Genomic DNA, 22,986 nt, shown 5'->3' on the forward strand with positions numbered 1-22,986 from the left:
AAGCACACTTTTTTCTGACCGCGGGGTCAGGAGTTTTCCTCCTCTGGGTTCAAAAAGCTTGATTTTTAGAAACAGCAAGAAATACCATTTTTAAGCATGAAATTCCATCCCGAGTCAAGTCCCCTGAAGGATTATTCAATTTGGGCACAAAAAAAAATTTGGCCTCCCAAGCACACTTTTTTCTGACCGCGGGGTCAGGAGTTTTCCTCCTCTGGGTTCAAAAAGCTTGATTTTTAGAAATGGCAAGAAATACCATTTTTAAGCATGAAATTCCACCCCGAGTCAAGTCCCCTGAAGGATTTTTCAATTTGGGCACCAAAAAAAATTTGGCCTCCCAAGCACACTTTTTTCTGACCCCCGGGGTCAGGAGTTTTCCTCTTCTGGGAGCAAAAAGCTTGATTTTTAGAAATAGCAAGAAATACCATTTTTAAGCATGAAATTCCACCCCGAGTCAAGTCCCCTGAAGGATTTTTCAATTTGGGCACAAAAAAAATTTGGCCTCCCAAGCACACTTTTTTCTGACCGCGGGGTCAGGAGTTTTCCTCCTCTGGGAGCAAAAAGCTTGATTTTTAGAAATAGCAAGAAATACCATATTTAAGCATGAAATTCCACCCCGAGTCAAGTCCCCTGAAGGATTTTTCAATTTGGGCACAAAAAAAATTTGGCCTCCCAAGCACACTTTTTTCTGACCGCGGGGTCAGGAGTTTTCCTCCTCTGGGTTCAAAAAGCTTGATTTTTAGAAACAGCAAGAAATACCATTTTTAAGCATGAAATTCCACCCCGAGTCAAGTCCCCTGAAGGATTTTTCAATTTGGGCACAAAAAAAATTTGGCCTCCCAAGCACACTTTTTTCTGACCGCGGGGTCAGGAGTTTTCCTCCTCTGGGTTCAAAAAGCTTGATTTTTAGAAACAGCAAGAAATACCATTTTTAAGCATGAAATTCCACCCCGAGTCAAGTCCCCTGAAGGATTTTTCATTTTGGGCACAAAAAAAATTTGGCCTCCCAAGCACACTTTTTTCTGACCGCGGGGTCAGGAGTTTTCCTCCTCTGGGTTCAAAAAGCTTGATTTTTAGAAACAGCAAGAAATACCATTTTTAAGCATGAAATTCCATCCCGAGTCAAGTCCCCTGAAGGATTATTCAATTTGGGCACAAAAAAAATTTGGCCTCCCAAGCACACTTTTTTCTGACCGCGGGGTCAGGAGTTTTCCTCCTCTGGGAGCAGAAAGCTTGATTTTTAGAAATAGCAAGAAATACCATATTTAACCATGAAATTCCATCCCGAGTCAAGTCCCCTGAAGGATTTTTCAATTTGGGCACAAAAAAAATTTGGCCTCCCAAGCACACTTTTTTCTGACCGCTGGGTCAGGAGTTTTCCTCTTCTGGGAGCAAAGAGCTTGATTTTTAGAAATAGCAAGAAATACCATTTTTAAGCATGAAATTCCACCCCGAGTCAAGTCCCCTGAAGGATTTTTCAATTTGGGCACAAAAAAAATTTGGCCTCCCAAGCACACTTTTTTCTGACCCCGGGGTCAGGAGTTTTCCTCCTCTGGGTTCAAAAAGCTTGATTTTTAGAAACAGCAAGAAATACCATTTTTAAGCATGAAATTCCACCCTGAGTCAAGTCCCCTGAAGGATTTTTCAATTTGGGCACAAAAAAAATTTGGCCTCCCAAGCACACTTTTTTCTGACCGCGGGGTCAGGAGTTTTCCTCCTCTGGGAGCAGAAAGCTTGATTTTTAGAAATAGCAAGAAATACCATATTTAACCATGAAATTCCACCCCGAGTCAAGTCTCCTGAAGGATTTTTCAATTTGGGCACAAAAAAAATTTGGCCTCCCAAGCACACTTTTTTCTGACCGCGGGGTCAGGAGTTTTCCTCCTCTGGGTTCAAAAAGCTTGATTTTTAGAAATAGCAAGAAATACCATACTTAACCATGAAATTCCACCCCGAGTCAAGTCCCCTGAAGGATTTTTCAATTTGGGCACAAAAAAATTTGGCCTCCCAAGCACACTTTTTTCTGACCGCGGGGTCAGGAGTTTTCCTCCTCTGGGTTCAAAAAGCTTGATTTTTAGAAACAGCAAGAAATACCATTTTTAAGCATGAAATTCCACCCCGAGTCAAGTCCCCTGAAGGATTTTTCAATTTGGGCACAAAAAAAATTTGGCCTCCCAAGCACACTTTTTTCTGACCGCGGGGTCAGGAGTTTTCCTCCTCTGGGTTCAAAAAGCTTGATTTTTAGAAACAGCAAGAAATACCATTTTTAAGCATGAAATTCCATCCCGAGTCAAGTCCCCTGAAGGATTATTCAATTTGGGCACAAAAAAAATTTGGCCTCCCAAGCACACTTTTTTCTGACCGCGGGGTCAGGAGTTTTCCTCCTCTAGGAGCAGAAAGCTTGATTTTTAGAAATAGCAAGAAATACCATATTTAACCATGAAATTCCACCCCGAGTCAAGTCCCCTGAAGGATTTTTCAATTTGGGCACAAAAAAAATTTGGCCTCCCAAGCACACTTTTTTCTGACCGCGGGGTCAGGAGTTTTCCTCCTCTGGGAGCAGAAAGCTTGATTTTTAGAAATAGCAAGAAATACCATATTTAACCATGAAATTCCATCCCGAGTCAAGTCCCCTGAAGGATTTTTCAATTTGGGCACAAAAAAAATTTGGCCTCCCAAGCACACTTTTTTCTGACCGCTGGGTCAGGAGTTTTCCTCTTCTGGGAGCAAAGAGCTTGATTTTTAGAAATAGCAAGAAATACCATTTTTAAGCATGAAATTCCACCCCGAGTCAAGTCCCCTGAAGGATTTTTCAATTTGGGCACAAAAAAAATTTGGCCTCCCAAGCACACTTTTTTCTGACCGCGGGGTCAGGAGTTTTCCTCCTCTGGGTTCAAAAAGCTTGATTTTTAGAAACAGCAAGAAATACCATTTTTAAGCATGAAATTCCATCCCGAGTCAAGTCCCCTGAAGGATTTTTCAATTTGGGCACAAAAAAAATTTGGCCTCCCAAGCACACTTTTTTCTGACCCCGGGGTCAGGAGTTTTCCTCCTCTGGGTTCAAAAAGCTTGATTTTTAGAAACAGCAAGAAATACCATTTTTAAGCATGAAATTCCACCCTGAGTCAAGTCCCCTGAAGGATTTTTCAATTTGGGCACAAAAAAAATTTGGCCTCCCAAGCACACTTTTTTCTGACCGCGGGGTCAGGAGTTTTCCTCCTCTGGGAGCAGAAAGCTTGATTTTTAGAAATAGCAAGAAATACCATATTTAACCATGAAATTCCACCCCGAGTCAAGTCTCCTGAAGGATTTTTCAATTTGGGCACAAAAAAAATTTGGCCTCCCAAGCACACTTTTTTCTGACCGCGGGGTCAGGAGTTTTCCTCCTCTGGGTTCAAAAAGCTTGATTTTTAGAAATAGCAAGAAATACCATACTTAACCATGAAATTCCACCCCGAGTCAAGTCCCCTGAAGGATTTTTCAATTTGGGCACAAAAAAAATTTGGCCTCCCAAGCACACTTTTTTCTGACCGCGGGGTCAGGAGTTTTCCTCCTCTGGGTTCAAAAAGCTTGATTTTTAGAAACAGCAAGAAATACCATTTTTAAGCATGAAATTCCACCCCGAGTCAAGTCCCCTGAAGGATTTTTCAATTTGGGCACAAAAAAAATTTGGCCTCCCAAGCACACTTTTTTCTGACCGCGGGGTCAGGAGTTTTCCTCCTCTGGGTTCAAAAAGCTTGATTTTTAGAAACAGCAAGAAATACCATTTTTAAGCATGAAATTCCATCCCGAGTCAAGTCCCCTGAAGGATTATTCAATTTGGGCACAAAAAAAATTTGGCCTCCCAAGCACACTTTTTTCTGACCGCGGGGTCAGGAGTTTTCCTCCTCTGGGAGCAGAAAGCTTGATTTTTAGAAATAGCAAGAAATACCATATTTAACCATGAAATTCCACCCCGAGTCAAGTCCCCTGAAGGATTTTTCAATTTGGGCACAAAAAAAATTTGGCCTCCCAAGCACACTTTTTTCTGACCGCGGGGTCAGGAGTTTTCCTCCTCTGGGTTCAAAAAGCTTGATTTTTAGAAATGGCAAGAAATACCATTTTTAAGCATGAAATTCCACCCCGAGTCAAGTCCCCTGAAGGATTTTTCAATTTGGGCACCAAAAAAAATTTGGCCTCCCAAGCACACTTTTTTCTGACCCCCGGGGTCAGGAGTTTTCCTCTTCTGGGAGCAAAAAGCTTGATTTTTAGAAATAGCAAGAAATACCATTTTTAAGCATGAAATTCCACCCCGAGTCAAGTCCCCTGAAGGATTTTTCAATTTGGGCACAAAAAAAATTTGGCCTCCCAAGCACACTTTTTTCTGACCGCGGGGTCAGGAGTTTTCCTCCTCTGGGAGCAAAAAGCTTGATTTTTAGAAATAGCAAGAAATACCATATTTAAGCATGAAATTCCACCCCGAGTCAAGTCCCCTGAAGGATTTTTCAATTTGGGCACAAAAAAAATTTGGCCTCCCAAGCACACTTTTTTCTGACCGCGGGGTCAGGAGTTTTCCTCCTCTGGGTTCAAAAAGCTTGATTTTTAGAAACAGCAAGAAATACCATTTTTAAGCATGAAATTCCACCCCGAGTCAAGTCCCCTGAAGGATTTTTCAATTTGGGCACAAAAAAAATTTGGCCTCCCAAGCACACTTTTTTCTGACCGCGGGGTCAGGAGTTTTCCTCCTCTGGGTTCAAAAAGCTTGATTTTTAGAAACAGCAAGAAATACCATTTTTAAGCATGAAATTCCATCCCGAGTCAAGTCCCCTGAAGGATTATTCAATTTGGGCACAAAAAAAATTTGGCCTCCCAAGCACACTTTTTTCTGACCGCGGGGTCAGGAGTTTTCCTCCTCTGGGTTCAAAAAGCTTGATTTTTAGAAACAGCAAGAAATACCATTTTTAAGCATGAAATTCCATCCCGAGTCAAGTCCCCTGAAGGATTTTTCAATTTGGGCACAAAAAAAATTTGGCCTCCCAAGCACACTTTTTTCTGACCCCGGGGTCAGGAGTTTTCCTCCTCTGGGTTCAAAAAGCTTGATTTTTAGAAACAGCAAGAAATACCATTTTTAAGCATGAAATTCCACCGTGAGTCAAGTCCCCTGAAGGATTTTTCAATTTGGGCACAAAAAAAATTTGGCCTCCCAAGCACACTTTTTTCTGACCGCGGGGTCAGGAGTTTTCCTCCTCTGGGTTCAAAAAGCTTGATTTTTAGAAATAGCAAGAAATACCATACTTAACCATGAAATTCCACCCCGAGTCAAGTCCCCTGAAGGATTTTTCAATTTGGGCACAAAAAAAATTTGGCCTCCCAAGCACACTTTTTTCTGACCGCGGGGTCAGGAGTTTTCCTCCTCTGGGTTCAAAAAGCTTGATTTTTAGAAACAGCAAGAAATACCATTTTTAAGCATGAAATTCCACCCCGAGTCAAGTCCCCTGAAGGATTTTTCAATTTGGGCACAAAAAAAATTTGGCCTCCCAAGCACACTTTTTTCTGACCGCGGGGTCAGGAGTTTTCCTCCTCTGGGTTCAAAAAGCTTGATTTTTAGAAACAGCAAGAAATACCATTTTTAAGCATGAAATTCCATCCCGAGTCAAGTCCCCTGAAGGATTATTCAATTTGGGCACAAAAAAAATTTGGCCTCCCAAGCACACTTTTTTCTGACCGCGGGGTCAGGAGTTTTCCTCCTCTGGGAGCAGAAAGCTTGATTTTTAGAAATAGCAAGAAATACCATATTTAACCATGAAATTCCACCCCGAGTCAAGTCCCCTGAAGGATTTTTCAATTTGGGCACAAAAAAAATTTGGCCTCCCAAGCACACTTTTTTCTGACCGCGGGGTCAGGAGTTTTCCTCCTCTGGGTTCAAAAAGCTTGATTTTTAGAAATGGCAAGAAATACCATTTTTAAGCATGAAATTCCACCCCGAGTCAAGTCCCCTGAAGGATTTTTCAATTTGGGCACAAAAAAAATTTGGCCTCCCAAGCACACTTTTTTCTGACCCCGGGGTCAGGAGTTTTCCTCCTCTGGGTGCAAAAAGCTTGATTTTTAGAAACAGCAAGAAATACCATTTTTAAGCATGAAATTCCACCCCGAGTCAAGTCCCCTGAAGGATTTTTCAATTTGGGCACCAAAAAAAATTTGGCCTCCCAAGCACACTTTTTTCTGACCCCGGGGTCAGGAGTTTTCCTCCTCTGGGTGCAAAAAGCTTGATTTTTAGAAACAGCAAGTAATACAATTTTTAAGCATGAAATTCCACCCCGAGTCAAGTCCCCTGAAGGATTTTTCAATTTGGGCACAAAAAAAAATTGGCCTCCCAAGCACACTTTTTTCTGACCGCGGGGTCAGGAGTTTTCCTCCTCTGGGTTCAAAAAGCTTGATTTTTAGAAATAGCAAGAAATACCATACTTAACCATGAAATTCCACCCCGAGTCAAGTCCCCTGAAGGATTTTTCAATTTGGGCACAAAAAAAATTTGGCCTCCCAAGCACACTTTTTTCTGACCGCGGGGTCAGGAGTTTTCCTCTTCTGGGAGCAAAAAGCTTGATTTTTAGAAACAGCAAGAAATACCATTTTTAAGCATGAAATTCCACCCTGAGTCAAGTCCCCTGAAGGATTTTTCAATTTGGGCACAAAAAAAATTTGGCCTCCCAAGCACACTTTTTTCTGACCGCGGGGTCAGGAGTTTTCCTCCTCTGGGAGCAGAAAGCTTGATTTTTAGAAATAGCAAGAAATACCATATTTAACCATGAAATTCCACCCCGAGTCAAGTCCCCTGAAGGATTTTTCAATTTGGGCACAAAAAAAATTTGGCCTCCCAAGCACACTTTTTTCTGACCGCGGGGTCAGGAGTTTTCCTCCTCTGGGTTCAAAAAGCTTGATTTTTAGAAATAGCAAGAAATACCATACTTAACCATGAAATTCCACCCCGAGTCAAGTCCCCTGAAGGATTTTTCAATTTGGGCACAAAAAAAATTTGGCCTCCCAAGCACACTTTTTTCTGACCGCGGGGTCAGGAGTTTTCCTCCTCTGGGTTCAAAAAGCTTGATTTTTAGAAACAGCAAGAAATACCATTTTTAAGCATGAAATTCCACCCCGAGTCAAGTCCCCTGAAGGATTTTTAAATTTGGGCACAAAAAAAATTTGGCCTCCCAAGCACACTTTTTTCTGACCGCGGGGTCAGGAGTTTTCCTCCTCTGGGTTCAAAAAGCTTGATTTTTAGAAACAGCAAGAAATACCATTTTTAAGCATGAAATTCCATCCCGAGTCAAGTCCCCTGAAGGATTATTCAATTTGGGCACAAAAAAAATTTGGCCTCCCAAGCACACTTTTTTCTGACCCCGGGGTCAGGAGTTTTCCTCCTCTGGGTGCAAAAAGCTTGATTTTTAGAAACAGCAAGTAATACAATTTTTAAGCATGAAATTCCATCCCGAGTCAAGTCCCCTGAAGGATTATTCAATTTGGGCACAAAAAAAATTTGGCCTCCCAAGCACACTTTTTTCTGACCGCGGGGTCAGGAGTTTTCCTCCTCTGGGTTCAAAAAGCTTGATTTTTAGAAACAGCAAGAAATACCATTTTTAAGCATGAAATTCCACCCCGAGTCAAGTCCCCTGAAGGATTTTTCAATTTGGGCACAAAAAAAATTTGGCCTCCCAAGCACACTTTTTTCTGACCGCGGGGTCAGGAGTTTTCCTCCTCTGGGTTCAAAAAGCTTGATTTTTAGAAACAGCAAGAAATACCATTTTTAAGCATGAAATTCCATCCCGAGTCAAGTCCCCTGAAGGATTATTCAATTTGGGCACAAAAAAAATTTGGCCTCCCAAGCACACTTTTTTCTGACCGCGGGGTCAGGAGTTTTCCTCCTCTGGGAGTAGAAAGCTTGATTTTTAGAAATAGCAAGAAATACCATATTTAACCATGAAATTCCACCCCGAGTCAAGTCCCCTGAAGGATTTTTCAATTTGGGCACAAAAAAAATTTGGCCTCCCAAGCACACTTTTTTCTGACCGCGGGGTCAGGAGTTTTCCTCCTCTGGGTTCAAAAAGCTTGATTTTTAGAAATAGCAAGAAATACCATACTTAACCATGAAATTCCACCCCGAGTCAAGTCCCCTGAAGGATTTTTCAATTTGGGCACAAAAAAAATTTGGCCTCCCAAGCACACTTTTTTCTGACCGCGGGGTCAGGAGTTTTCCTCCTCTGGGTTCAAAAAGCTTGATTTTTAGAAACAGCAAGAAATACCATTTTTAAGCATGAAATTCCATCCCGAGTCAAGTCCCCTGAAGGATTATTCAATTTGGGCACAAAAAAAATTTGGCCTCCCAAGCACACTTTTTTCTGACCGCGGGGTCAGGAGTTTTCCTCCTCTGGGTTCAAAAAGCTTGATTTTTAGAAACAGCAAGAAATACCATTTTTAAGCATGAAATTCCACCCTGAGTCAAGTCCCCTGAAGGATTTTTCAATTTGGGCACAAAAAAAATTTGGCCTCCCAAGCACACTTTTTTCTGACCGCGGGGTCAGGAGTTTTCCTCCTCTAGGAGCAGAAAGCTTGATTTTTACAAATAGCAAGAAATACCATATTTAACCATGAAATTCCACCCCGAGTCAAGTCCCCTGAAGGATTTTTCAATTTGGGCACAAAAAAAATTTGGCCTCCCAAGCACACTTTTTTCTGACCGCGGGGTCAGGAGTTTTCCTCCTCTGGGAGCAGAAAGCTTGATTTTTAGAAATAGCAAGAAATACCATATTTAACCATGAAATTCCACCCCGAGTCAAGTCCCCTGAAGGATTTTTCAATTTGGGCACAAAAAAAATTTGGCCTCCCAAGCACACTTTTTTCTGACCGCGGGGTCTGGAGTTTTCCTCCTCTGGGTTCAAAAAGCTTGATTTTTAGAAATAGCAAGAAATACCATACTTAACCATGAAATTCCACCCCGAGTCAAGTCCCCTGAAGGATTTTTCAATTTGGGCACAAAAAAAATTTGGCCTCCCAAGCACACTTTTTTCTGACCGCGGGGTCAGGAGTTTTCCTCCTCTGGGTTCAAAAAGCTTGATTTTTAGAAATAGCAAGAAATACCATACTTAACCATGAAATTCCACCCCGAGTCAAGTCCCCTGAAGGATTTTTCAATTTGGGCACAAAAAAAATTTGGCCTCCCAAGCACACTTTTTTCTGACCGCGGGGTCAGGAGTTTTCCTCCTCTGGGTTCAAAAAGCTTGATTTTTAGAAACAGCAAGAAATACCATTTTTAAGCATGAAATTCCACCCCGAGTCAAGTCCCCTGAAGGATTTTTCAATTTGGGCACAAAAAAAATTTGGCCTCCCAAGCACACTTTTTTCTGACCGCGGGGTCAGGAGTTTTCCTCCTCTGGGTTCAAAAAGCTTGATTTTTAGAAACAGCAAGAAATACCATTTTTAAGCATGAAATTCCATCCCGAGTCAAGTCCCCTGAAGGATTATTCAATTTGGGCACAAAAAAAATTTGGCCTCCCAAGCACACTTTTTTCTGACCGCGGGGTCAGGAGTTTTCCTCCTCTGGGAGTAGAAAGCTTGATTTTTAGAAATAGCAAGAAATACCATATTTAACCATGAAATTCCACCCCGAGTCAAGTCCCCTGAAGGATTTTTCAATTTGGGCACAAAAAAAATTTGGCCTCCCAAGCACACTTTTTTCTGACCGCGGGGTCAGGAGTTTTCCTCCTCTGGGTTCAAAAAGCTTGATTTTTAGAAATAGCAAGAAATACCATACTTAACCATGAAATTCCACCCCGAGTCAAGTCCCCTGAAGGATTTTTCAATTTGGGCACAAAAAAAATTTGGCCTCCCAAGCACACTTTTTTCTGACCGTGGGGTCAGGAGTTTTCCTCCTCTGGGTTCAAAAAGCTTGATTTTTAGAAACAGCAAGAAATACCATTTTTAAGCATGAAATTCCATCCCGAGTCAAGTCCCCTGAAGGATTTTTCAATTTGGGCACAAAAAAAATTTGGCCTCCCAAGCACACTTTTTTCTGACCCCGGGGTCAGGAGTTTTCCTCCTCTGGGTTCAAAAAGCTTGATTTTTAGAAACAGCAAGAAATACCATTTTTAAGCATGAAATTCCACCGTGAGTCAAGTCCCCTGAAGGATTTTTCAATTTGGGCACAAAAAAAATTTGGCCTCCCAAGCACACTTTTTTCTGACCGCGGGGTCAGGAGTTTTCCTCCTCTGGGTTCAAAAAGCTTGATTTTTAGAAATAGCAAGAAATACCATACTTAACCATGAAATTCCACCCCGAGTCAAGTCCCCTGAAGGATTTTTCAATTTGGGCACAAAAAAAATTTGGCCTCCCAAGCACACTTTTTTCTGACCGCGGGGTCAGGAGTTTTCCTCCTCTGGGTTCAAAAAGCTTGATTTTTAGAAACAGCAAGAAATACCATTTTTAAGCATGAAATTCCACCCCGAGTCAAGTCCCCTGAAGGATTTTTCAATTTGGGCACAAAAAAAATTTGGCCTCCCAAGCACACTTTTTTCTGACCGCGGGGTCAGGAGTTTTCCTCCTCTGGGTTCAAAAAGCTTGATTTTTAGAAACAGCAAGAAATACCATTTTTAAGCATGAAATTCCATCCCGAGTCAAGTCCCCTGAAGGATTATTCAATTTGGGCACAAAAAAAATTTGGCCTCCCAAGCACACTTTTTTCTGACCCCGGGGTCAGGAGTTTTCCTCCTCTGGGAGCAGAAAGCTTGATTTTTAGAAATAGCAAGAAATACCATATTTAACCATGAAATTCCACCCCGAGTCAAGTCCCCTGAAGGATTTTTCAATTTGGGCACAAAAAAAATTTGGCCTCCCAAGCACACTTTTTTCTGACCGCGGGGTCAGGAGTTTTCCTCCTCTGGGTTCAAAAAGCTTGATTTTTAGAAATGGCAAGAAATACCATTTTTAAGCATGAAATTCCACCCCGAGTCAAGTCCCCTGAAGGATTTTTCAATTTGGGCACAAAAAAAATTTGGCCTCCCAAGCACACTTTTTTCTGACCCCGGGGTCAGGAGTTTTCCTCCTCTGGGTGCAAAAAGCTTGATTTTTAGAAACAGCAAGAAATACCATTTTTAAGCATGAAATTCCACCCCGAGTCAAGTCCCCTGAAGGATTTTTCAATTTGGGCACCAAAAAAAATTTGGCCTCCCAAGCACACTTTTTTCTGACCCCGGGGTCAGGAGTTTTCCTCCTCTGGGTTCAAAAAGCTTGATTTTTAGAAACAGCAAGAAATACCATTTTTAAGCATGAAATTCCACCCCGAGTCAAGTCCCCTGAAGGATTTTTCAATTTGGGCACAAAAAAAATTTGGCCTCCCAAGCACACTTTTTTCTGACCGCGGGGTCAGGAGTTTTCCTCCTCTGGGTTCAAAAAGCTTGATTTTTAGAAACAGCAAGAAATACCATTTTTAAGCATGAAATTCCATCCCGAGTCAAGTCCCCTGAAGGATTATTCAATTTGGGCACAAAAAAAATTTGGCCTCCCAAGCACACTTTTTTCTGACCGCGGGGTCAGGAGTTTTCCTCCTCTGGGAGTAGAAAGCTTGATTTTTAGAAATAGCAAGAAATACCATATTTAACCATGAAATTCCACCCCGAGTCAAGTCCCCTGAAGGATTTTTCAATTTGGGCACAAAAAAAATTTGGCCTCCCAAGCACACTTTTTTCTGACCGCGGGGTCAGGAGTTTTCCTCCTCTGGGTTCAAAAAGCTTGATTTTTAGAAATAGCAAGAAATACCATACTTAACCATGAAATTCCACCCCGAGTCAAGTCCCCTGAAGGATTTTTCAATTTGGGCACAAAAAAAATTTGGCCTCCCAAGCACACTTTTTTCTGACCGTGGGGTCAGGAGTTTTCCTCCTCTGGGTTCAAAAAGCTTGATTTTTAGAAACAGCAAGAAATACCATTTTTAAGCATGAAATTCCATCCCGAGTCAAGTCCCCTGAAGGATTTTTCAATTTGGGCACAAAAAAAATTTGGCCTCCCAAGCACACTTTTTTCTGACCCCGGGGTCAGGAGTTTTCCTCCTCTGGGTTCAAAAAGCTTGATTTTTAGAAACAGCAAGAAATACCATTTTTAAGCATGAAATTCCACCGTGAGTCAAGTCCCCTGAAGGATTTTTCAATTTGGGCACAAAAAAAATTTGGCCTCCCAAGCACACTTTTTTCTGACCGCGGGGTCAGGAGTTTTCCTCCTCTGGGTTCAAAAAGCTTGATTTTTAGAAATAGCAAGAAATACCATACTTAACCATGAAATTCCACCCCGAGTCAAGTCCCCTGAAGGATTTTTCAATTTGGGCACAAAAAAAATTTGGCCTCCCAAGCACACTTTTTTCTGACCGCGGGGTCAGGAGTTTTCCTCCTCTGGGTTCAAAAAGCTTGATTTTTAGAAACAGCAAGAAATACCATTTTTAAGCATGAAATTCCACCCCGAGTCAAGTCCCCTGAAGGATTTTTCAATTTGGGCACAAAAAAAATTTGGCCTCCCAAGCACACTTTTTTCTGACCGCGGGGTCAGGAGTTTTCCTCCTCTGGGTTCAAAAAGCTTGATTTTTAGAAACAGCAAGAAATACCATTTTTAAGCATGAAATTCCATCCCGAGTCAAGTCCCCTGAAGGATTATTCAATTTGGGCACAAAAAAAATTTGGCCTCCCAAGCACACTTTTTTCTGACCCCGGGGTCAGGAGTTTTCCTCCTCTGGGAGCAGAAAGCTTGATTTTTAGAAATAGCAAGAAATACCATATTTAACCATGAAATTCCACCCCGAGTCAAGTCCCCTGAAGGATATTTCAATTTGGGCACAAAAAAAATTTGGCCTCCCAAGCACACTTTTTTCTGACCGCGGGGTCAGGAGTTTTCCTCCTCTGGGTTCAAAAAGCTTGATTTTTAGAAATGGCAAGAAATACCATTTTTAAGCATGAAATTCCACCCCGAGTCAAGTCCCCTGAAGGATTTTTCAATTTGGGCACAAAAAAAATTTGGCCTCCCAAGCACACTTTTTTCTGACCCCGGGGTCAGGAGTTTTCCTCCTCTGGGTGCAAAAAGCTTGATTTTTAGAAACAGCAAGAAATACCATTTTTAAGCATGAAATTCCACCCCGAGTCAAGTCCCCTGAAGGATTTTTCAATTTGGGCACCAAAAAAAATTTGGCCTCCCAAGCACACTTTTTTCTGACCCCGGGGTCAGGAGTTTTCCTCCTCTGGGTGCAAAAAGCTTGATTTTTAGAAACAGCAAGTAATACAATTTTTAAGCATGAAATTCCACCCCGAGTCAAGTCCCCTGAAGGATTTTTCAATTTGGGCACAAAAAAAAATTGGCCTCCCAAGCACACTTTTTTCTGACCGCGGGGTCAGGAGTTTTCCTCCTCTGGGAGCAAAAAGCTTGATTTTTAGAAATAGCAAGAAATACCATATTTAAGCATGAAATTCCACCCCGAGTCAAGTCCCCTGAAGGATTTTTCAATTTGGGCACAAAAAAAATTTGGCCTCCCAAGCACACTTTTTTCTGACCGCTGGGTCAGGAGTTTTCCTCTTCTGGGAGCAAAAAGCTTGATTTTTAGAAATAGCAAGAAATACCATTTTTAAGCATGAAATTCCACCCCGAGTCAAGTCCCCTGAGGGATTTTTCAATTTGGGCACAAAAAAAATTTGGCCTCCCAAGCACACTTTTTTCTGACCGCTGGGTCAGGAGTTTTCCTGTTCTGGGAGCAAAAAGCTTGATTTTTAGAAATAGCAAGAAATACCATTTTTAAGCATGAAATTCCACCCCGAGTCAAGTCACATGAAGGATTTTTCAATTTGGACACAAAAAAAATTTGGCCTCCCAAGCACACTTTTTTCTGACCGCGGGGTCAGGAGTTTTCCTCCTCTGGGAGCAAAAAGCTTGATTTTTAGAAATAGCAAGAAATACCATATCTAACCATGAAATTCCACCCCGTGTCAAGTCCCCTGAAGGATTTTTCAATTTGGGCACAAAAAAAATTTGGCCTCCCAAGCACACTTTTTTCTGACCGCGGGGTCAGGAGTTTTCCTCCTCTGGGTTCAAAAAGCTTGATTTTTAGAAACAGCAAGAAATACCATTTTTAAGCATGAAATTCCACCCCGAGTCAAGTCCCCTAAAGGATTTTTCAATTTGGGCACAAAAAAAATTTGGCCTCCTAAGCACACTTTTTTCTGACCGCGGGGTGAGGAGTTTTCCTCCTCTGGGAGCAAAAAGCTTGATTTTTAGAAACAGCAAGAAATACCATTTTTAAGCATGAAATTCCACCCCGAGTCAAGTCCCCTGAAGGATTTTTCAATTTGGGCACCAAAAAAAATTGGCCTCCCAAGCACACTTTTTTCTGACCGCGGGGTCAGGAGTTTTCCTCCTCTGGGTTCAAAAAGCTTGATTTTTAGAAACAGCAAGAAATACCATTTTTAAGCATGAAATTCCACCCCGAGTCAAGTCCCCTAAAGGATTTTTCAATTTGGGCACCAAAAAAAATTTGGCCTCCTAAGCACACTTTTTTCTGACCGCGGGGTGAGGAGTTTTCCTCCTCTGGGAGCAAAAAGCTTGATTTTTAGAAACAGCAAGAAATACCATTTTTAAGCATGAAATTCCACCCCGAGTCAAGTCCCCTGAAGGATTTTTCAATTTGGGCACCAAAAAAAATTGGCCTCCCAAGCACACTTTTTTCTGACCGCGGGGTCAGGAGTTTTCCTCCTCCGGGAGCAAAAAGCTTGATTTTTAGAAATAGCAAGAAATACCATATTTAAGCATGAAATTCTACCCCGAGTCAAGTCCCCTGAAGGATTTTTCAATTTGGGCACAAAAAAAATTTGTCCTCCCAAGCACACTTTTTTCTGACCGCTGGGTCAGGAGTTTTCCTCTTCTGGGAGCAAAAAGCTTGATTTTTAGAAATAGCAAGAAATACCATTTTTAAGCATGAAATTCCACCCCGAGTCAAGTCCCCTGAAGGATTTTTCAATTTGGGCACCAAAAAAAATTTGGCCTCCCAAGCACACTTTTTTCTGACCCCGGGGTCAGGAGTTTTCCTCCTCTGGGTGCAAAAAGTTTGATTTTTAGAAACAGCAAGTAATACAATTTTTAAGCATGAAATTCCACCCCGAGTCAAGTCCCCTGAAGGATTTTTCAATTTGGGCACAAAAAAAAATTGGCCTCCCAAGCACACTTTTTTCTGACCGCGGGGTCAGGAGTTTTCCTCCTCTGGGAGCAAAAAGCTTGATTTTTAGAAATAGCAAGAAATACCATATTTAAGCATGAAATTCCACCCCGAGTCAAGTCCCCTGAAGGATTTTTCAATTTGGGCACAAAAAAAATTTGGCCTCCCAAGCACACTTTTTTCTGACCGCTGGGTCAGGAGTTTTCCTCTTCTGGGAGCAAAAAGCTTGATTTTTAGAAATAGCAAGAAATACTATTTTTAAGCATGAAATTCCACCCCGAGTCAAGTCCCCTGAAGGATTTTTCAATTTGGGCACAAAAAAAATTTGGCCTCCCAAGCACACTTTTTTCTGACCGCGGGGTCAGGAGTTTTCCTCCTCTGGGTTCAAAAAGCTTGATTTTTAGAAACAGCAAGAAATACCATTTTTAAGCATGAAATTCCACCCCGAGTCAAGTCCCCTAAAGGATTTTTCAATTTGGGCACAAAAAAAATTTGGCCTCCTAAGCACACTTTTTTCTGACCGCGGGGTGAGGAGTTTTCCTCCTCTGGGAGCAAAAAGCTTGATTTTTAGAAACAGCAAGAAATACCATATTTAAGCATGAAATTCCACCCCGAGTCAAGTCCCCTGAGGGATTTTTCAATTTGGACACAAAAAAAATCTGGCCTCCCAAGCACACTTTTTTCTGACCGCGGGGTCAGGAGTTTTCCTCCTCCGGGAGCAAAAAGCTTGATTTTTAGAAATAGCAAGAAATACCATATTTAAGCATGAAATTCCACCCCGAGTCAAGTCCCCTGAAGGATTTTTCAATTTGGGCACAAAAAAAATTTGGCCTCCCAAGCACACTTTTTTCTGACCGCTGGGTCAGGAGTTTTCCTCTTCTGGGAGCAAAAAGCTTGATTTTTAGAAATAGCAAGAAATACCATTTTTAAGCATGAAATTCCACCCCGAGTCAAGTCCCCTGAAGGATTTTTCAATTTGGGCACAAAAAAAATTTGGCCTCCCAAGCACACTTTTTTCTGACCGCGGGGTCAGGAGTTTTCCTCTTCTAGGAGCAAAAAGCTTGATTTTTAGAAATAGCAAGAAATACCATTTTTAAGCATGAAATTCCACCCCGAGTCAAGTCCCCTGAAGGATTTTTCAATTTGGGCACAAAAAAAAATTGGCCTCCCAAGCACACTTTTTTCTGACCGCGGGGTCAGGAGTTTTCCTCCTCTGGGTTCAAAAAGCTTGATTTTTAGAAACAGCAAGAAATACCATACTTAACCATGAAATTCCTCCCCGAGTCAAGTCCCCTGAAGGATTTTTCAATTTGGGCACAAAAAAAAATTGGCCTCCCAAGCACACTTTTTTCTGACCGCGGGGTCAGGAGTTTTCCTCCTCTGGGTTCAAAAAGCTTGATTTTTAGAAACAGCAAGAAATACCATACTTAACCATGAAATTCCTCCCCGAGTCAAGTCCCCTGAAGGATTTTTCAATTTGGGCACAAAAAAAATTTGGCCTCCTAAGCACACTTTTTTCTGACCGCGGGGTGAGGAGTTTTCCTCCTCTGGGAGCAAAAAGCTTGATTTTTAGAAACAGCAAGAAATACCATATTTAAGCATGAAATTCCACCCCGAGTCAAGTCCCCTGAGGGATTTTTCAATTTGGACACAAAAAAAATCTGGCCTCCCAAGCACACTTTTTTCTGACCGCGGGGTCAGGAGTTTTCCTCCTCCGGGAGCAAAAAGCTTGATTTTTAGAAATAGCAAGAAATACCATTTTTAAGCATGAAATTCCACCCCGAGTCAAGTCCCCTGAAGGATTTTTCAATTTGGGCACAAAAAAAATTTGGCCTCCCAAGCACACTTTTTTCTGACCGCGGGGTCAGGAGTTTTCCTCCTCTGGGTTCAAAAAGCTTGATTTTTAGAAACAGCAAGAAATACCATATTTAAGCATGAAATTCCTCCCCGAGTCAAGTCCCCTGAAGGATTTTTCAATTTGGGCACAAAAAAAATTTGGCCTCCTAAGCACACTTTTTTCTGACCGCTGGGTCAGGAGTTTTCCTCTTCTGGGAGCAAAAAGCTTGATTTTTAGAAACAGCAAGAAATACCATTTTTAAGCATGAAATTCCACCCCGAGTCAAGTCCCCTGAAGGATTTTTCAATTTGGGCACAAAAAAAATTTGGCCTCCCAAGCACACTTTTTTCTGACCGCCGGGTCAGGAGTTTTCCTCCTCTGGGAGCAAAAAGCTTGATTTTTAGAAATAGCAAGAAATACCATTTTTAAGCATGAAATTCCACCCCGAGTCAAGTCCCCTGAAGGATTTTTCAATTTGGGCACAAAAAAAATTTGGCCTCCCAAGCACACTTTTTTCTGACCGCGGGGTCAGGAGTTTTCCTCCTCTGGGAGCAAAAAGCTTGATTTTTAGAAATAGCAAGAAATACCATATCTAACCATGAAATTCCACCCCGAGTCAAGTCCCCTGAAGGATTTTTCAATTTGGGCACAAAAAAAATTTGGCCTCCCAAGCACACTTTTTTCTGACCGCGGGGTCAGGAGTTTTCCTCCTCTGGGTTCAAAAAGCTTGATTTTTAGAAACAGCAAGAAATACCATATTTAAGCATGAAATTCCACCCCGAGTCAAGTCCCCTGAGGGATTTTTCAATTTGGGCACAAAAAAAATTTGGCCTCCCAAGCACACTTTTTTCTGACCGCTGGGTCAGGAGTTTTCCTGTTCTGGGAGCAAAAAGCTTGATTTTTAGAAATAGCAAGAAATACCATTTTTAAGCATGAAATTCCACCCCGAGTCAAGTCACATGAAGGATTTTTCAATTTGGACACAAAAAAAATTTGGCCTCCCAAGCACACTTTTTTCTGACCGCGGGGTCAGGAGTTTTCCTCCTCTGGGAGCAAAAAGCTTGATTTTTAGAAATAGCAAGAAATACCATATCTAACCATGAAATTCCACCCCGAGTCAAGTCCCCTGAAGGATTTTTCAATTTGGGCACAAAAAAAATTTGGCCTCCCAAGCACACTTTTTTCTGACCGCGGGGTCAGGAGTTTTCCTCCTCTGGGTTCAAAAAGCTTGATTTTTAGAAACAGCAAGAAATACCATTTTTAAGCATGAAATTCCACCCCGAGTCAAGTCCCCTAAAGGATTTTTCAATTTGGGCACAAAAAAAATTTGGCCTCCTAAGCACACTTTTTTCTGACCGCGGGGTGAGGAGTTTTCCTCCTCTGGGAGCAAAAAGCTTGATTTTTAGAAACAGCAAGAAATACCATATTTAAGCATGAAATTCCACCCCGAGTCAAGTCCCCTGAGGGATTTTTCAATTTGGACACAAAAAAAATCTGGCCTCCCAAGCACACTTTTTTCTGACCGCGGGGTCAGGAGTTTTCCTCCTCCGGGAGCAAAAAGCTTGATTTTTAGAAATAGCAAGAAATACCATTTTTAAGCATGAAATTCCACCCCGAGTCAAGTCCCCTGAAGGATTTTTCAATTTGGGCACAAAAAAAATTTGGCCTCCCAAGCACACTTTTTTCTGACCGCTGGGTCAGGAGTTTTCCTCCTCTGGGTTCAAAAAGCTTGATTTTTAGAAACAGCAAGAAATACCATACTTAACCATGAAATTCCTCCCCGAGTCAAGTCCCCTGAAGGATTTTTCAATTTGGGCACAAAAAAAATTTGGCCTCCTAAGCACACTTTTTTCTGACCCCGGGGTCAGGAGTTTTCCTCTTCTGGGAGCAAAAAGCTTGATTTTTAGAAACAGCAAGAAATACCATTTTTAAGCATGAAATTCCACCCCGAGTCAAGTCCCCTGAAGGCTTTTTCAATTTGGGCACAAAAAAAATTTGGCCTCCCAAGCACACTTTTTTCTGACCGCCGGGTCAGGAGTTTTCCTCCTCTGGGAGCAAAAAGCTTGATTTTTAGAAATAGCAAGAAATACCATTTTTAAGCATGAAATTCCACCCCGAGTCAAGTCCCCTGAAGGATTTTTCAATTTGGGCACAAAAAAAATTTGGCCTCCTAAGCACACTTTTTTCTGACCCCGGGGTCAGGAGTTTTCCTCTTCTGGGAGCAAAAAGCTTGATTTTTAGAAACAGCAAGAAATACCATTTTTAAGCATGAAATTCCACCCCGAGTCAAGTCCCCTGAAGGATTTTTCAATTTGGGCACAAAAAAAATTTGGCCTCCCAAGCACACTTTTTTCTGACCGCCGGGTCAGGAGTTTTCCTCCTCTGGGTTCAAAAAGCTTGATTTTTAGAAACAGCAAGAAATACCATTTTTAAGCATGAAATTCCTCCCCGAGTCAAGTCCCCTGAAGGATTTTTCAATTTGGGCACAAAAAAAATTTGGCCTCCCAAGCACACTTTTTTTGACCGCGGGGTCAGGAGTTTTCCTCCTCTGGGTTCAAAAAGCTTGATTTTTAGAAATAGCAAGAAATACCATACTTAACCATGAAATTCCACCCCGAGTCAAGTCCCCTGAAGGATTTTTCAATTTGGGCACAAAAAAAATTTGGCCTCCGAAGCACACTTTTTTCTGACCCCGGGGTCAGGAGTTTTCCTCCTCTGGGTTCAAAAAGCTTGATTTTTAGAAATAGCAAGAAATACCATATTTAAGCATGAAATTCCACCCCGAGTCAAGTCCCCTGAGGGATTTTTCAATTTGGGCACAAAAAAAATTTGGCCTCCCAAGCACACTTTTTTCTGACCGCTGGGTCAGGAGTTTTCCTGTTCTGGGAGCAAAAAGCTTGATTTTTAGAAATAGCAAGAAATACCATTTTTAAGCATGAAATTCCACCCCGAGTCAAGTCACATGAAGGATTTTTCAATTTGGACACAAAAAAAATTTGGCCTCCCAAGCACACTTTTTTCTGACCGCGGGGTCAGGAGTTTTCCTCCTCTGGAAGCAAAAAGCTTGATTTTTAGAAATAGCAAGAAATACCATATCTAACCATGAAATTCCACCCCGAGTCAAGTCCCCTGAAGGATTTTTCAATTTGGGCACAAAAAAAATTTGGCCTCCCAAGCACACTTTTTTCTGACCGCGGGGTCAGGAGTTTTCCTCCTCTGGGTTCAAAAAGCTTGATTTTTAGAAACAGCAAGAAATACCATTTTTAAGCATGAAATTCCACCCCGAGTCAAGTCCCCTGAAGGATTTTTCAATTTGGGCACAAAAAAAATTTCCCTCCCAAGCACACTTTTTTCTGACCGTGGGGTCAGGAGTTTTCCTCCTCTGGGAGCAAAAAGCTTGATATTTAGAAATAGCAAGAAATACCATATTTAAGCATGAAATTCCACCCCGAGTCAAGTCCCCTGAAGGATTTTTCAATTTGGGCACAAAAAAAATTTGGCCTCCCAAGCACACTTTTTTCTGACCGCGGGGTCAGGAGTTTTCCTCCTCTGGGAGCAAAAAGCTTGATTTTTAGAAACAGCAAGAAATACCATTTTTAAGCTTGAAATTCCACCCCGAGTCAAGTCCCCTGAAGGATTTTTCAATTTGGGCACAAAAAAAATTTGGCCTCCGAAGCACACTTTTTTCTGACCCCGGGGTCAGGAGTTTTCCTCCTCTGGGTTCAAAAAGCTTGATTTTTAGAAACAGCAAGTAATACAATTTTTAAGCATGAAATTCCACCCCGAGTCAAGTCCCCTGAAGGATTTTTCAATTTGGGCACAAAAAAAAATTGGCCTCCCAAGCACACTTTTTTCTGACCGCTGGGTCAGGAGTTTTCCTCTTCTGGGAGCAAAAAGCTTGATTTTTAGAAATAGCAAGAAATACCATTTTTAAGCATGAAATTCCACCCCGAGTCAAGTCCCCTGAAGGATTTTTCAATTTGGGCACAAAAAAAATTTGGCCTCCCAAGCACACTTTTTTCTGACCGCGGGGTCAGGAGTTTTCCTCCTCTGGGTTCAAAAAGCTTGATTTTTAGAAACAGCAAGAAATACCATTTTTAAGCATGAAATTCCACCCCGAGTCAAGTCCCCTAAAGGATTTTTCAATTTGGGCACAAAAAAAATTTGGCCTCCTAAGCACACTTTTTTCTGACCGCGGGGTGAGGAGTTTTCCTCCTCTGGGAGCAAAAAGCTTGATTTTTAGAAACAGCAAGAAATACCATATTTAAGCATGAAATTCCACCCCGAGTCAAGTCCCCTGAGGGATTTTTCAATTTGGACACAAAAAAAATCTGGCCTCCCAAGCACACTTTTTTCTGACCGCGGGGTCAGGAGTTTTCCTCCTCCGGGAGCAAAAAGCTTGATTTTTAGAAATAGCAAGAAATACCATATTTAAGCATGAAATTCCACCCCGAGTCAAGTCCCCTGAAGGATTTTTCAATTTGGGCACAAAAAAAATTTGGCCTCCCAAGCACACTTTTTTCTGACCGCTGGGTCAGGAGTTTTCCTCTTCTGGGAGCAAAAAGCTTGATTTTTAGAAATAGCAAGAAATACCATTTTTAAGCATGAAATTCCACCCCGAGTCAAGTCCCCTGAAGGATTTTTCAATTTGGGCACAAAAAAAATTTGGCCTCCCAAGCACACTTTTTTCTGACCGTGGGGTCAGGAGTTTTCCTCTTCTAGGAGCAAAAAGCTTGATTTTTAGAAATAGCAAGAAATACCACTTTTAAGCATGAAATTCCACCCCGAGTCAAGTCCCCTGAAGGATTTTTCAATTTGGGCACAAAAAAAATTTGGCCTCCCAAGCACACTTTTTTCTGACCGCGGGGTCAGGAGTTTTCCTCCTCTGGGTTCAAAAAGCTTGATTTTTAGAAACAGCAAGAAATACCATACTTAACCATGAAATTCCTCCCCGAGTCAAGTCCCCTGAAGGATTTTTCAATTTGGGCACAAAAAAAATTTGGCCTCCTAAGCACACTTTTTTCTGACCCCGGGGTCAGGAGTTTTCCTCTTCTGGGAGCAAAAAGCTTGATTTTTAGAAACAGCAAGAAATACCATTTTTAAGCATGAAATTCCACCCCGAGTCAAGTCCCCTGAAGGATTTTTCAATTTGGGCACAAAAAAAATTTGGCCTCCCAAGCACACTTTTTTCTGACCGCCGGGTCAGGAGTTTTCCTCCTCTGGGAGCAAAAAGCTTGATTTTTAGAAATAGCAAGAAATACCATTTTTAAGCATGAAATTCCACCCCGAGTCAAGTCCCCTGAAGGATTTTTCAATTTGGGCACAAAAAAAATTTGGCCTCCCAAGCACACTTTTTTTGACCGCGGGGTCAGGAGTTTTCCTCCTCTGGGTTCAAAAAGCTTGATTTTTAGAAATAGCAAGAAATACCATACTTAACCATGAAATTCCACCCCGAGTCAAGTCCCCTGAAGGATTTTTCAATTTGGGCACAAAAAAAATTTGGCCTCCGAAGCACACTTTTTTCTGACCCCGGGGTCAGGAGTTTTCCTCCTCTGGGTTCAAAAAGCTTGATTTTTAGAAATAGCAAGAAATACCATATTTAAGCATGAAATTCCACCCCGAGTCAAGTCCCCTGAGGGATTTTTCAATTTGGGCACAAAAAAAATTTGGCCTCCCAAGCACACTTTTTTCTGACCGCTGGGTCAGGAGTTTTCCTGTTCTGGGAGCAAAAAGCTTGATTTTTAGAAATAGCAAGAAATACCATTTTTAAGCATGAAATTCCACCCCGAGTCAAGTCACATGAAGGATTTTTCAATTTGGACACAAAAAAAATTTGGCCTCCCAAGCACACTTTTTTCTGACCGCGGGGTCAGGAGTTTTCCTCCTCTGGAAGCAAAAAGCTTGATTTTTAGAAATAGCAAGAAATACCATATCTAACCATGAA

The sequence above is a fragment of the Natrix helvetica genome, assembly GCF_964273705.1.
Source record: "Natrix helvetica genome assembly, chromosome: 2".
In the NCBI taxonomy this organism is placed as follows: Eukaryota; Metazoa; Chordata; class Lepidosauria; order Squamata; family Natricidae; genus Natrix; species Natrix helvetica.